This window comes from Chaetura pelagica, unplaced genomic scaffold, assembly GCF_000747805.2.
Source record: "Chaetura pelagica isolate M959 unplaced genomic scaffold, ChaPel_1.0 scaffold166, whole genome shotgun sequence".
NCBI lineage: Eukaryota > Metazoa > Chordata > Aves > Apodiformes > Apodidae > Chaetura > Chaetura pelagica.
In genome coordinates this window covers 2,419,682-2,435,571 of record NW_009953758.1, presented here as the reverse complement: position 1 = coordinate 2,435,571, position 15,890 = coordinate 2,419,682, and the positions used below count along the sequence as shown (strand labels likewise).

Sequence of the window (15,890 nt, the reverse complement as noted above, 5' to 3'; positions counted from 1 at the left end):
CTACTGCAGAAAGTGCTCTTAAATATTTATTTGTTTGCTCAGCAGAAAAAGGTTATAAAAAGCCTTTAAAAATGTGACACCCCTAAATGAAGTGTGGGCTTGTCTCTCAAGATTACTACGTTAGTACAGGAAAATTATGGAAAAATTAATTGATCCTGTCAAAGGTTATTCCTGATTGTGATACAGAGTTGCACCAACACAAGTCAGTTTTTGCACTGTTGTCCACATGTCCACATTAGGTCTAGCATTTTTACAAATCCAGGACTTTTAAAAGAAAATAAATTTTTTAAATAAAATTACAAAGAAGAAATGTTTTAGGTGCTGTAGGATAAGTAAACCTTGTAGCTACAGTTAACAATACAGAAGTCTTTTCCTGACATTTTACTGCTATTGCCAACAGTTACCTTTATTCTGTCTTTCACTCTACAGTCCTTACAAAGATGCTACTGAATATTTTGATTTAATAGCAATATAATCTCAACAAAAAAATCTTGCCAGATTTCACAAAATAATACCAAGTCTAGTCAATGTTTGGGTGTAAGGGATTCATAGAAACTTCTAGAATGAAACCTTGCACATCTTCTATATAAATACTGCCTCACTGACCTATTAGGAGAATTCAGATTGCAGCAGCTCATTAGGTGCTGTTTTTCAGAACATAACACTTAAGTTGTTAATTTTTGTATATTTGTATATCTTTATAAGCAACAGCCCATTATATTGATTACAGTCCAATTTTAGAAATTATATTCAGACTGCATTGATTTCCATGCTGTTTCAATTTGCTATGATATTATTCACCTGGTCTCATAAAACATTGTATAGGACTGTTGTGTATTAAATTTGAAAGAATATCTGCAGTTTTTGGTGTATAATTTCTAAAGAATTTTGGTGTGTTTAAGGGTAAGAGATACTATTTAAATTTAAGTGGTCATACTTAAACTTGGCAATATGATGTGTGTACTTCAGAGTATCACCCTCTTATGCTTTGTTCCTTGTACTAATCAGTTAAAACCCTGGTCATTTCTTAAGTGTCTGCTTTCTGCTGCATAAGCTGATCATTGCTGCTTTTGAACTGTTGAACTGCTATTTGCAGTGGTCTATTCTGTTGTCTTTCTGTGTGACTTGAAACCACACTCTTGGCATGGTGTACTTCCAGCTTTTAGTAGCTGCTGTATCTTGTGATTTTCAGTATTTCTGCTCTCTGCATATGGTTTGTGGTAAAGAGGAGTTGCAAAATTCAAGGCAACCTCATGCTGACATGTTTTGCCTTCTAGTAACTTCCTCCTTTGTGTTGTTTTCGGGTGTTTTTCTCCCATATCCGTTTCATCTACAAGTATATTGAGGAGTTTTTTGTGTTTATGTATGCCTTGTTGGGCAATGAACCACTTCAGTTAGCCAACACCACATTTTTGACCATTTACTGTCTTTTCATTTTGCTTTTTGCAAAATTTTCCATCAGTTTTGCTAGTTTAGTTAAAGACTGAAAGTGCGTAAGTTAACATGTAAGTAAGGCATAGTGAGTTGTGTAGTTGTTACTTCATTAGTACAATCAATACTCTCAAACATTCTCTTTATTCTTCCCTATATTTATCTTCACTCTGCATTACAGCCCAATACAATTTTATTGTTGTGCATTTTTTTGAATGATACAAAAACATCCAAGAGCAGCAAAATTCCTAATTGCTGCCATTTCTAAACTAGAAACAATTGGCAAAGTTATTTTAAATTGCAACTTCTACTTAAAAATTTACATTTGAATGGAGATTGGTTATTTCAAGTTTCAGCCAGATGGTAATTAAAATAGGCAAGTTATAAACCTCTCGGAATAAATGTTCTGGTTCAGAATGCAAATGCCAGCATATCCTTGACTGTAGTGGACACACTGAAAGCAATAACTCAGTACATGTGTCAGTTTCAGCATTTTCTCATGTGACCGCTGGTGTTCTGATCAGTTGTTTAACTCCCTTCTATAACTAGCCAAACATCCTGTCTTGCATTTTTTTTACTTATTAACTATACTTCATATAATAAATTTAGCACAGAACATTCAGAATAGGAATAATTATATGTTCATTGCTGCTAACCAATTAGGGCCATTCTGCAGTCATTATCTAGCAGTACATGACTGAAGAACTTGATTATTGTCGTTGCTTTTAATTTTTATTAAATTAAGTTTTTTTTAATAGTGTCATTTTGCAAATGGTTCTTAGCAATAATACCTTCCAAGCTACCATAATCACTGGGTAATTAACCTGCCAGGATTAAGCACACTCTACTTTGCCTCAGGATGCTTAACTCTTGGATAAGGACAATTATCTCCTGATGATGACTGCTTTGTCACAAGTTCCTGCTTAATTCATCTGTATAAGCTCACCTTAGAATACATATTTTACAACTCGAAGTAACTTTCAGTAACAGAATGGTCAAAGGAGTGAAGCTTTTAATTTAAAATCTCTACGCAGAGTTGCAGAATGATTCCTATACAGCAGTTATACTACGTAAGAAAAGGAGCCTAAATTTGCATATATTTCTTTCCCAGACCTCTTTCCACTTTCGCAGTTAAGACTAAAGCTTGATGTCTCTGATATATTTTACTCATCAAAGTCAGTAATGGGCACATGAATCTGAACTCAATTTCCAGTCTCTCCGAAGGATGCGAGTTACAATGGCATCTCGTCAGGGAAGGAACTACTTCTGGGGGAAACAGTCCGTGTATTCTGGGACAGCAGCTGGCTAGCAGTTCCTTCAGAATTCAGGGAGCACTACAAAGCTTTTACATGACTCATCCCTGCATATACCAGTCATTTCTGACTCAGAGGAGTATTTAAGATATTAATGTGGTAAAAATCATCTGAATTTTCTTCCTATGTATAGGCAGGACATCACTGAGAAATTTTAGAATTTAAAAACTTTAGAATGACAGAGATGCTGAGTCCCTCACCTATTGCTTCACAGAAAAAAATGTTAACAAATCAATATCACTTATGCTATACAGTATGCAGTGATCAGTAGAAGCTAAGGAGGGAGAAGGTTTTGTTCAAGAGAAATTGTGGATTTTTCTAAAGCACAAATTAATACAAAAAAACTAAGATAACAATTATTCTTGGAGATTAGATCCTCTTCTTCTCTAGTGTAATGAGCTGTTACTTCTAAACACCCAGTCTGAATAAATTCCTTCCAGGGTTGTAAACTAAAGTTCTGCAGAGATGATTCTGCAAGCTCATTGGGAAATTGATGCTGGGGTCATGGGAAACGTGCTGAAAAGAAAAAAGGTTGCATGCAAGACTTCTGTTTTAAAAAGCAATGATAATAGCTTTAGTGGTGGTTCTGAAACTACAAAACCTGAGCTTTAAAAAGGTGGGTGCCTTTGTATGCAATAAGGTATCGAACATGTCTTCTCATAATTTCATCTTACAATTATACTGAAATGGTACATTGCACCTCCTTAGTTTATTTTCTAGTGAGGCTTGCAATACTAACATAGACAACCCCTACCAATGTATGTGGTTTGGGCACAGCCTTTAAGAACCTTTATAAGGGCAAGTATTTTTAAAGACATGGAATATGGCCAGGAAAAAGAGTAAATCTAAAACTGAAAATGGTGGTTAACATGCTCCTCATCTTGAACTCATGGTCAGTCTGTAGTTTTGTGTTTATTTTAATCAGGGGAGTGAATGGAAATGCTGCTAAGTTTTCTCGCACAAAATTGCATTCAACACACTAGGATTTACACCTAAATGGCAGTTTTCAAACAAATTGGTCTATTAACTTTCTGTAACCTACAAGGCATGTTTGTAAACAGCTTTCACTCCCTATACTTTGATATATTACATTAAGATAGGACACTGTGGACAACCTTCAGCCCCCTCTTTAAATTTCCTCTGCTGGATTAATACCTGGGACCAGATTAATACCTGCAGGTTTACGAATCTGTCCACAGCTCACCATTATCTTGAACAATCATTTTTGTAAGATAAATGAGCCTTGTGGTGATTCTTTTTAAACTAGTGTTTACTCATAATGACATAATTGAATTCATCTCAATTTACAACAGTATAAGTCCTACTGTTTATAAGACCTAACAGATAGTTTTCCACACTACCTGAGTGTCCTTTCGCCCTGGTGACTTGTCTGATTCTAAGGAAATGATCAAGAGATACGAGAAAAAAGGAGAAAATCAGGTGGCAGATGTAATTTAGCATGTGGAGGAAGGGAAATGCAGTTTGGCTTTGAATAAATAATGAAAGGGAGACAAATGTTTTTGTCTGCTTTTCTGTATTAGATGGGTCCAAGAAGTAATGAACATAGCAAACAATGGCTGGCCATGCCATAAATATCACCAGTTTTTTGGGTTTGTATGAAATATTTTCAAGTTATCATTGGAAATTATTTTTGAATGTTTGACATTATTATTAGAGGGCAAATAATAGATTGTGTTTGAAACTAAGTATCTTGAAGAGGCTTATTTTACTGTACTGCTAACTTGCATGTATATTATGTAGAAAGTCCTTAAGAGACCTTGATTCTTTTTACCTTACTGCAGCTGGTCCATATTGAGTTCCTAATTCTTTATTCATTTGTAATTAAGTTTTCAGAAACATTAATCATCTTCAATGAAATGAAATTGTGTGTCAGTGTTTTGCATTTCAATTTATATGCCAGTATTTTCCTTTTCGTTATGCTTTCAGAAGTTCTCAGAAACTTGCTCCACAGGTGAGGGTAATTATCTTCATTTCGTGGGCAGAGTGAGAGACTGAGGTTTGCATAGTCCCCTACAGGGAGTTTGTGGTTAAGTTAAAAATCATAGTCAGATATTCTGACCCATTTTATTAAATGCACATGGGAAAAAAATTTGTAAGGAGACATCTCCTCTTCTGTTTAAACAGGTAGAGGTTTTTAAGGTCAGCTGCTGCTGCTGTTTGCTTTTCTAAACTGCAGTAAATAGATAGCAATTTATTTTTCTAAATCCTAGATTTAGTATTACTGCAAAGTCTTTGGAGGGAGTCTGAGCATAAAGTCTGTAATTTTGCATGGAGGAAAATAAATATTATTTCCTGGTGCAAGTGTTGTGATTTGTTAGAGGGAAGCAATGGTATTGTAGTATTGCTGCTTAATTCATAGAATTAACTTTCTCAGTATTGGAATATCTGAGAAATTGTGGCCAACTGAAAAATGAGAGGGGTTGCTAGCACAAGGGAGGTTGATAACGTCAATGGCATGTTGTAAAGATGTGCTGTGAGAAGGATGCTGAAACAGCCCAAGGCTATTTCAGATGCAGACACTGAATCTGTTTCTCTCTCTCTCTCTCTCTCTCTCTTTTTTTTTTTTTTTTTTTTTTTTTTTTTTTTTTTTTTTTTTTTATCCTCCCGTGTGAACTGCAGTGGCTCTCTAAGATGAAATGCTTTTAAATAATTTCCCAAACTTGCAGCCTTGTTTGATAAAAACCCTGTTATCTGAAATGATATGAATCACTGTGGAGTTAATCATACCTTATACAACAACATATTTTTGTTGTTGTGATTCTGTTTCAATTAATCATCTTATTTATCTACATTGTCTTAGCTGCTGCACTGAAATTCATGAGTAATAAGCAAGTAAAATTATTTTAGTATAGTTTGCCTAGTATGTTATGAATGACAGGAAAATTGAGAGTCATGTATTTAAACTGGTATTTAGTGCTGCTTTCAGCTAATGTCTAGCTATTTAAGCAATTTAGGAATCGTATCTCAAAAATGGCTTTCTCTTTTCCTGTTATGGAAAGCAAGCAGGTATTTAGAAGAGAAGCATATACTTTACAACAGGCTTCACTTCTTAGAACTAAAAATATTTTCTGATAGTCTCTCAGAATGCTGAGGAAAATTTATCCTTCCTTACACTATGCAGTGTTGAGATAATTTTAAGATTACAAATACTGGCTAGAACACAGCACAGGACAGAACATGTCCTGTGAGGAGGGAAGGCAAATTTCACTCTATTTCAGCAGCTTGTGCTTTACTGGTGATGACTGATAACCCTTTTTACTTTGTAGCACTTCCCAGAGTGTCTCATAACACTTAACAAACATTAACACTCAGAATAAAATAATAAGGTGGGTGTGTAGTCTTCTTGTCTCTGTTTTACAGGTGGACAATTGAGAGGTTTTTTGCCCAAGGTCATACAGCAAGAGTAGAGCCAGGAACAAGCAAAATTGAGTTATAAATTTTTCCTCAGCTAGTGTCCTGGAATGTTTTCAGGACAAAGCACACCTGACTGGAGGAAAAGACTTGGAGAGTCTGCCTTTCAGTTTTTGTTGTGCTACTAATGCATGTCTCTGAAAGCCTTTTAAAGGAGAGCTGTATGTGCATTTTCATTAATCAGTACTAGGGCAAAATGCATGAAATATAACATAATGCAAAGTTACGAAGTAAGAGCTGCAAAAATAAGAATATTAATAACATTTACTTATATAGTTGATAAGAAGTGAAATGAAAGCAGAAATGTTCTTTAAATCAGTGTAAATCCAGAATAATTTAATTTCAGAGTATTTGCAGATAACAATGCAGTAGAATGTATAGGTTTCAATAAAGGTTTTGTTTTTCAATCCAGATAAGATCTATTCAGTGAATCCTCATTTCAAAGCCTTTTTTGGGAAGTTGTAGCCAATTTCTGTTTCAGAGCATTGTCAGATCATGCTAAAGCCTTTTATGCCAGCATACACTGGAGATTCTCCCCGTTATAGTCCTTACAGTGAATTACAAGGCTGCAGTTCCTTTTTATCCCTGTAGATAACATCTGGATGTGGTCTCATGCAGGCTTTTCTCACCTGCCCTTATCACATAGCCTCATTTGCCCCCTTTAGTTGTATTTAGCACTTTTATGTCCATAGCAAGACTAATTTCTGTGGGCTAGATTAGTGGCCCAACTTTCTGAGGCAACAGGATCACTAGATCTGCCTAGACAGGTGGGTAGTACATGTTGGTACAGAGGACTTTGAAAGAGGGAGCCTGATAACCACTCTGTTTCATCTGATCTAACCAGGTTATGTTGTTAGGGTCTCCCAAGCAATACCGCAGAGAAACACAGTTGGGTACATCGTCTGATGTAAAGATTTTATTTCTCTAGTATAGTATTTACAACTATATCCTTTTTTAATCCTGACTTGTGTTACATATGCAGCCACATAGTGTAGTTTTATCTGCAGGCATTTACTTGAATATAATTATGCATGGATAACTTCAGGTATTAGCTGTAAAGTTCTTGGACAGAGGTTTTCATGTAAAAGAGCTTGTATTTGCCTAAAGGAGTGTGTATTGGAGCTTCCTGTGTTTATAAGTGAGTCTTAACAAGGGTAAAAAATAGTTGTGTTTTTCAGTCTATATGAGTGCAAATGTTTTAGTAATTATTTTAATACTGAAGCTGCTTAAGAAAAATACATACAAAATTCAAGCATGTAGTTTTACAAAAGTAAGTTGAAACTGCATTAGAACAGCTTTTTATTTTAGTTTTGCAAGGAATTAAGCTTGAAAACATATTTTACGGGTTTTGGAATGTAATAGGCAGTATCTTTATTACCTTAACATATTTTTCTGCACTATTAAATAGCGCTGATTTTTCAAAACTACTGTTTCAACCTTGTTTCTTTTCTCATGTTGTCTTTCTATATCAGCACCTTCCTTCACCCTGTTTATATAGCTCAAATAATATTTTTATGCCATCAAGAGAGGTTCACATCTGATTACAAATATATTAAGTAGTTTTATTTTACTGACTTTCAACAAAGAAGAGCAAAACTAGGCATTTGGACCCTCTCTTCTTTCCAGCTAGTTATATATAATTTTCTGTCACTGGGTTCCCTGTTTGTATATTTCATAGGAGTAATTGTAACCCACTGATGCTTCCTTAAGAGTACTGAAAAGGTGCTGTGTATAAGTAAACAATGCAAAACTATTTTTCCTTAATGCATTGACATGTACATTGAAGGTATTTGGAGCTAACTTCAGCCAAACTTCTATTGATTAAAATCTATATTTACATTTTAACTTAGAACTGTGAGTTAAGACATTAGAAATTATAATCTGAGCATTTTCATTCATTATATTGATTAATTATACTATTAAAACATAATTTGTCCCTATAAATAATTAGTCCTCTATTATGAAGCATATTAAATAGGTCATAACTATATGTAAGTATTGCAAAAATATTTAATTAATTTATAAATTATTTATCACAGAGTTGTCCAAAAGTTAGGAAAGGAGCTTGGAAAAGGAGTAGAAAAAAATATGGTTGCAGTGTTCCTAAAATACCTGAAAGATACATAAAGGCATCTGTAGTTTTCCCAAAGGTGTTAATTGATCTTTAAAACCTTGCCTTATTTATAAGCTTAACCCATGCCATTTACAACAGCCTTTGGTTAATAGGTTTGCAGCCACATGAAAGTGTCTCCTTAAACTATACTTTGAAGTTTAGTGGTTATATTCTGACTTACAATACATTTGTTTAAACATTGACCTCCCAAGGAAGCAATGTAGAGAAATTGTTTTGCTGTAAGATTTTATTCTAAGTTAACAGAACTTATCTCTGCTAGTGACTACCCTTTTTCTTTTTTATTTTAATTCTCCACAGAAACAAGCGACTAAACGTTTACTATAATAAAAGTGTACATACGTGATAAGTAACAATATCAAAATGTAACTCATTAAGCTCTCAGACCCTCATTTCCTGATTCAACACCTCGTATTTCATGTTAAAACTAACAGCATATGCAGTCACGTTAGGGAAATATGCATATATGAGTCAATTTGCTTTCTGTGCTCAAGTAATTTCTAGGTGAAAGAGCTTTTCGCTAAAGGAAAGAATTGTAACAGTCTCATAGCTTGGATGGTATAAATTTAGAATTTTGAAATATATTAATATCTGTCTCAGTCATGTTTCTGGCTCTGTAGAGAGAGACCCTTACTCTGAATTTCAGAGTTGGATTCATCATCCTTATTTCATTTTAAGGCAGCAGTTTCACAAGCAGAAACTTTCTTCTTCCCAGCCATAGCTAAGGAGAAGGACTTCCTTCCGACCCTCATAACAGGAAGAGGCTGTCAGTATCTGCCTCTCATCTGAGTCTTAGAGCCAGCAGGTTCTGCCTGCTCCATTAGACTACTGGCCATCCTTGTTGATAAGCAAAAACCTCTTACATTCAAGAAATTCACTTGAAACTAATGCGATAATGGTACACATTCCAAAGGAAGACTGTTAGGATCCCCAAATAATCTGTCATAGAATCATAGAATCCTAGGGGTTGGAAGGGACCTCGAAAGATCATCTAGTCCAACCCCCCTGCCAGAGCAGGGTCACCCAGAGCACATCACACAGGAACGCATCCAGGTGGGTTTTGAATGTCTCCAGTGAAGGAGACTCCACAACCTCCCTGGGCAGCCTGTTCCAGTGCTCTTTCACTCTCATAGTAAAAAATTTTTTTCGGATATTCACCTTGAACCTCCTATGCTCCAATTTGCACCCATTACCCCTTGTCCTATCACTGGTCATCACTGAGAAAAGCCTAACTCCATCTTCCTGACACCCCTTACATATTTGTAAACATTGATGAGGTCACCCCTCAGTCTCCTTTTCTCCAAGCTAAAGAGACCCAGATCCCTCAGCCTTTCCTCATAAGGGAGATGTTCCACTCCCTTCATCATCTTAGTAGCTCTGCACTGGACTCTTTCAAGCAGTTCCCTGTCCTTCCTGAACTGAGGGGCCCAGAACTGGACACAATACTCCAGATGCGGCCTCACCAATGCAGAAGAGAGGGGGAGGAGAACCTCTCTTGACCGACTAACCACACCCTTTCTAATGCACCCCAGGATGCCATTGGCCTTCCTAGCCTCAAGGGCACATTGCTGGCTCATGGTCATCCTCCGTCCTGCTGTTATCAAAGTACAACCCTGCTAGTTGAATAGGCTATTTGAGGATGTCCCAGGAATTTCTGGAGTTAGGAGTTTTATTTTAAGTTTTTCTGAGGCTGAAGATTGATGGATCATTGTTTTTACTGAGAAATTCTGCTGCTTTATTTTGATATATACTGTCCTTTGAATCTACACCAGTCTGCAGGTGCCAGTCAACAGCATGCTCCTTTCTCTTTCTCTATGGTTATCCTTCTGAAGGATGCTATTTTTGTAATTCTGAGAGGCCAGGCTTTTAGCAGTATCTTGGGTCCCTGGCAAGTAAAAGACCTCACAGAAGTCCTCTTCAGAATCTCTTTTAACAAAGTGTCTTTCTGCTGTGGAGTCTAGGGCATTTTTATCTCATCTAGTCCTCTCCAGGTTTGTGCCACATCCTTCTTTTTAAAAAAAAGAAGAACTGATATTTTCATGAGAAATTAAGTGGTAGCCATAAATTCTGTTGTTGGGACAATTCTGATTGCTCCGAAAGAAGAACCTTCCTCCTAATGGAAAAATATCTGAAATTTTATGGAATCACAGGTATCTTTCACCATCACCTGAAGTTTTAACTTTCTGAAACATGTGGCCTATGTGAATGGGCAGTCAGATGGCCTTAACACCCACAATATTTTATATGTATGTAATTTTGGAGCAGCTATGGTTAACATGCCTTTTTCCTCTTGTTAGAATTTCTACTAGACCAGTAGATACATCTGTGAGTGGTCTTGGACACATGCCAGTTTTCAGATAAATGGATCAGTCAATTTAAATTCTGCACATATAGTTGCCAAACACTGCATTTAATTTGAACATCAAAGTAAATGCCAGATTTGGATGGAGCTGCATCTTGGTATATGTGAAGTCAAACTACTGAATCTAACTGCTCAAAAAAGAACACTCATCATCTGGAACCAAACTCATTTATTGTAGAATCTAAACTGGTGAAAAGCACTGAACAAGTATGTACTTTTGCTGGCCAGTCGTAGCCCACCTCTAAACGTGCATTATCTGGGAGGTGGGTGAACACACATATGACTATTCAAAAGAGTAGCAATGGTGGGAGGTGGAGCCATTATTTAGAGTACATCATGGAAACCCAAGTTTCAGTAGCCCATATTAAATATACCTGTAGATTAGTTTATTTTGTTTTTCAAACAAGAACTGTGTCCCAGGGTGAATGGTGTATGTATATCTTTCAGGTAGAGCAAGTTAAAAGAGAGATCATGCTGTTTAGCTTGTTAACATAATCTTCAGCTGCGCTTTTGGGATAATTTTTAAGCTGACATGGAAGTTGCAGTGCAAGTCATCCCAAAGTTATCTTTGTATTTATGGTAAAGGGATTAAGTATTTTAGAGGGCAGTCTTCATTGTAACAGACTTCATTCAAAGCATACCTATTCATTTTGCACTTGTTCCACTGGAGTTGTTTTGTAGGAAGTTAAATGTCAATTATCTCTTTTCAACCCATCTTCAGCTCTACTGTTCTTGAAGAGGAGTTTCTCCTTCTTGTTATTTGGAACTTAAAAGTGCACTGTATAGGATATTGTGACATAAATTAGCAGAAGTTGGTCACTTTAAAGGGCATTGGGACAGATCTAGGGTGAGGGAAGAATATGTATTAGGTTAATAAGGAATGTTACTGCACCGGGAGGATACTTAGTTCAGAAGTAAATTATGCAAACGTTCTTTCTTGTGGCTGTTATTCATGGTTACAATTTTTAGAATAGTATCTTATGTAATGAAGCACAAAGCAAGCCCCCTAGTTTTTCCATGTCAAAGTCTGTATCTTCAGTGACTGTTAGGTGGCTGGGGAGATTTGGACAATTAGACAATATGGCTATCCACAGTAAATATCCTTAAACACTTATTTTTCAGGGTAAAAGCCAAATCTTTAATGAGAGTTTAAATAAAACCAGATTGTTCTTTAAACTTTTCAGTTTCCTTCAGTTTTCTTTGTAACAGTTTTCCAAAGATGGGGTCCTGGATTAGATAGATTGCTGATTTTATCCATTATAGCCAGTCCTGTGGTCCTTTAACAAAGTTACTTCTCTCAAGAACAGATTAGCCTGCTAAATAGAACTCTCTCATTTTGCAATTTCTACAACATATGGAAAGTTTTCTAATTGATTTTTTTTTTAAGTTAGAATTGAACAGCTGTTTTCAGTGCTACTGTTTTGTTCATCTGTTAATAAGACCTCTAGCAATAAATACTTGTTCAGGATAATAAGAAAAATTACACTTCATGTAGAAAAAATTCCCAAGAGTGGATTTGAAATATATCCAACTCATCCTGCAAACTGTTTGAAATGTAATGAATTTTGTCTATGCTAATCTGTCCAAACCATATTACTAATCTAAATCAAAACCATAACAAGTTATGATTCTTACCTTTTCATAACATTTCCTTAACTACTTTTCATTTTTCTTGCATTCCATTTTTCTGAAATCAAGCACATCATACCCAGCAATGACCTGGAGTGCAAACTTGGTGTTAACTGTGCAGTATTTTCCTTTTTTTTAGTTCCACATTTTGCAAATATTTCTATGGACCTTGATATTGCCTGTCTCAACTATGTGGAAAACGTAACAAGGATTTCAGTAGTACTTATTGCTAAGCATAATTAGTTACTGTTCTCACTTAAAAAGTCCAGGTTCTAGTCTCTGAACTTCCCCAAGTAGCCATCTTTCTGTAATAAAGCCCTCCTTGAAAACCTTTTACATGTTCTTGCTCCCAGTAATCTCTCTGCAAATATGAAATGCCTCCCCAGTATTTTACTGGCTGGAGACATAACGCATATGGTGTTCAAGCCTTCATCAATATCTTTCGTCCTTGGATGGCTGTAAATGGAAGATTGACATTTTTGCAGAGCGGAGATCCCCAGCTTGCCAGCAAGGTGCACAGAAGTTACTGCCTGCCCTTGAAGGCCTCCACGATATTAAGTCTTACATACAAGTTTACCATTTATCAATGAGTTGTTACGTGATAACCTTAGGTTTCTAAAATATTTTCCCCTGAGCCTCATACAGCTTCCTAACTTTACAGACAAAGGCATATGAAAAACTGTATTAATAAAAAATTTTTAATCTATAAAATAGTTTTCCTCTAAAACGTGTCATAAACAGAATATATGATGGGTTGGAATGTTGAAGTGGTTTTGGAAATCCTTTTCTAAGGCAACCTACCTTACTAGCTTGCAGATTGACCCTTTGAGTAATCTGCCCATCCCAAGACAGCTTTTCTTTGAAGCCATTGGGTTCTTTTTTCTTCCTAGTTATTTCTCTATTATAAAGTGTAGCTAAGGTTTTTGCCCTGTTATGTCATACATCAATTTTTAAGATATTCAAAATCAATGGGAAAAAAAATAGGAAGTTTTATGCTAAGTCTAGATATCTAAGTCCCTTTGCTATGCAATTTTTTTAGTATTTCTTTTGCATAGATTATTTTCAGTCTTAAATATGATGCAGAATTAAAGCAGTTCATGATCAGTGAAAATTTTAAATACTGAAGAACATGGTATTTAAGACTGTTCTCCATTTGCTGACTGTTGTAATAATAATTTTTTTAAAAAGTATTTTTGTAAGCACAGTAGACTACACTGTTTTTAAAAAACTTTAGGGTATGAATTATATTCCTATAATGACAGCTGCAGGGTGGAATGTTTTAACACACTGGAGTGAGATATATCTTGGACACATTCTTGGTATCTTAAGTTCAACATGCTCCATATGGTGCCACTGAGCCAGTGATTTTGAAGAAACAGTCAAAGACTGCTGAAACAGCGTAAACTACAAATTAGCCTTTGCTATATAAGTAAAAAAAAATCACTGTCAATCTTTTCAGCTTTCTGCCTGAATACTTCCAGTAACTTTTACTAGAAGTCCTGATGTTTTAAACCAACTGTTGAATTATAGCAGAACAGAGTAAAAGATTGTTGGCTAAGAATGCATATTCATTATTATGCCTGACTTATGCAAAAGAGCAAGATAAAAGGAGGTTGGGCCTCCCTATGTTGTCACATTAGTCTTTAACATGGCAGCAGGGACTGTGTGTTGCAAGATTTGTGAGAAGGAGGTTGCTCTTTGTTAACTTGGTCCTCTGTCAATAGAAAAGGGTCCTGAAAGAGCTGTGTTTCAGGGAGGTATCTTCTCAGTCCTGCTATTGAAAATAGCAATGATAGGGTACCCTGTAGAAGAACTATCTAATAATCTTGGTTATTATGACAAATACTTTCATGTTTGTGGTACTGGATCAGCTAGAAATTATCTTTTCAGAACTTTGGCCTTTTTTCATGTATGCTTTTGTTCATAGTATCATTTGTCTATCTTTATCTCAGTGTGACTGGATTTTTTTCAATATAAACTTAACCCTGAGTTTATATTCATGTTTATGGATTTCAGAATTCTTACAGCACACTTGAAGTTCTTCATACTGAAGATAATGGTTCATACTCTTCATTTTAACTCAGTATTGACCTGATGTAAATTTTAGTTCTGGATTATTATTGTTGTTATGTCTTTTTTTTAAAGCCTTGTACATGGACTCCAAACACGAAACTTGAGGATTACACAGCCCTGCAAAAGTTCTGTCTCTTTCAAGTAGTATCAGCCTTAAATAATTTTCTGTTGATGTTAACTCTTAAGAACAGATTTACAAATACAACAGAGCATAAGAAAAACAGCCACAGCCCACTAACCTGTTAACCTATAGTTGTGTACCTTTCCTATCAGCAGAGCAGCATAATGAAATGAGAGCATGACTGATTAATCAGACCATTGAGGTGGAGATTTGCAGAGTTTTGTTCATGTGAAGTTGCACATTATGGCCTGAGTTGATCTAGGAATGTACTGCTGGAGGAAGAGGGAGATCTTACTCTCTGTTCTCCCCGTTTTCAGAATTATAGCTTGGATTCCCTCTGCACAATGGGGCTAAGACAGCAAAAACATGGAGGATATTTTAAAGAAAAGGCCCAAGGAGGTATGGCCACATGACTTTTAAGCAAGGATGTAATTTCAGACAGTCTAAAAGTAGAAAATCAAAACACAGTCCCTGAGCTTCTTCCCCACTGCTAAATTGTTACATACTATAAAATCAATAGGCAAAGACTGACTTGTAACTAGCATTTTAGTAATCCCATATTAGAAGTTCTTATATGCTCTTCATACATTCAAAGCATGCAGAGTCTTGATACAATATTTCTTATAGTAAACAGAGGTCGAATCACTGCTTTAAGTGAAAAACAGAGCTTAATATTGGCGTTAGAGACATTTAAATGGATGTTTTCTCCTCATACATAAAATATTATTACCACCTTTTTTTTTCTTGCAGCAGCTGGATTCCCAGGTTTAAAAAGATACCTGTTGATGTTTGTCCAGTCACTGGACATACACTGGTATATGTTCTATGAAAGACTTATTCAGCTGTACTTCCCTCATCAGTGAATAACTTTGTAGGCCTTCCTGGCTACATAATCATCCTAATCCATTTGATATGATTATATAATGCAGCTGTCACAAAACACTATCCCCATTCTTTCAGAAACATAAGACTTCCAAGCCATAAATGTAATCTAACTCAAGGAAATGATCCCACAGGGATCCTATCAGTGCCTTCCTTCATTTTGTACCAAGAGTAGACTAGACCCTTTGATTATCTGCTCAGCAGGATTACAGTCGCTGTCTAAATTGGAACACAACTGTGTTTTTCTTCTCCGAGTATCACTTCATCATCAGTATGTATGAGAAGCTTGTGTTAAGCTAGGTGTTAAGCTTGCAATTAACAAAAACAAGCTTGTGTATGAAAGGCATAACAATTATGTTATATTGCTCACCTAGGACAAAAGGAAGACCTCCTTAGCCAAACTTTTTCTGTGATGAAGAGCAGAGCATGAAAGGAAACCAAAATCTCTTTCTGCACATTACTACTGTTTACTAAAGGAGGGCAGGGTCCAGCTTGTTCTTTTCTATTTGCATATCT

The 15,890-nt window shown here is 35.8% G+C and overlaps 1 protein-coding gene across 1 annotated transcript in view; it reads left to right on the top strand.

Moving 5' to 3' along the window:
- Positions 1-15,890, top strand: part of ADK (adenosine kinase) — a 269,180-nt gene that overhangs the window by 192,006 nt on the left and 61,284 nt on the right. The window lies entirely within an intron of this gene.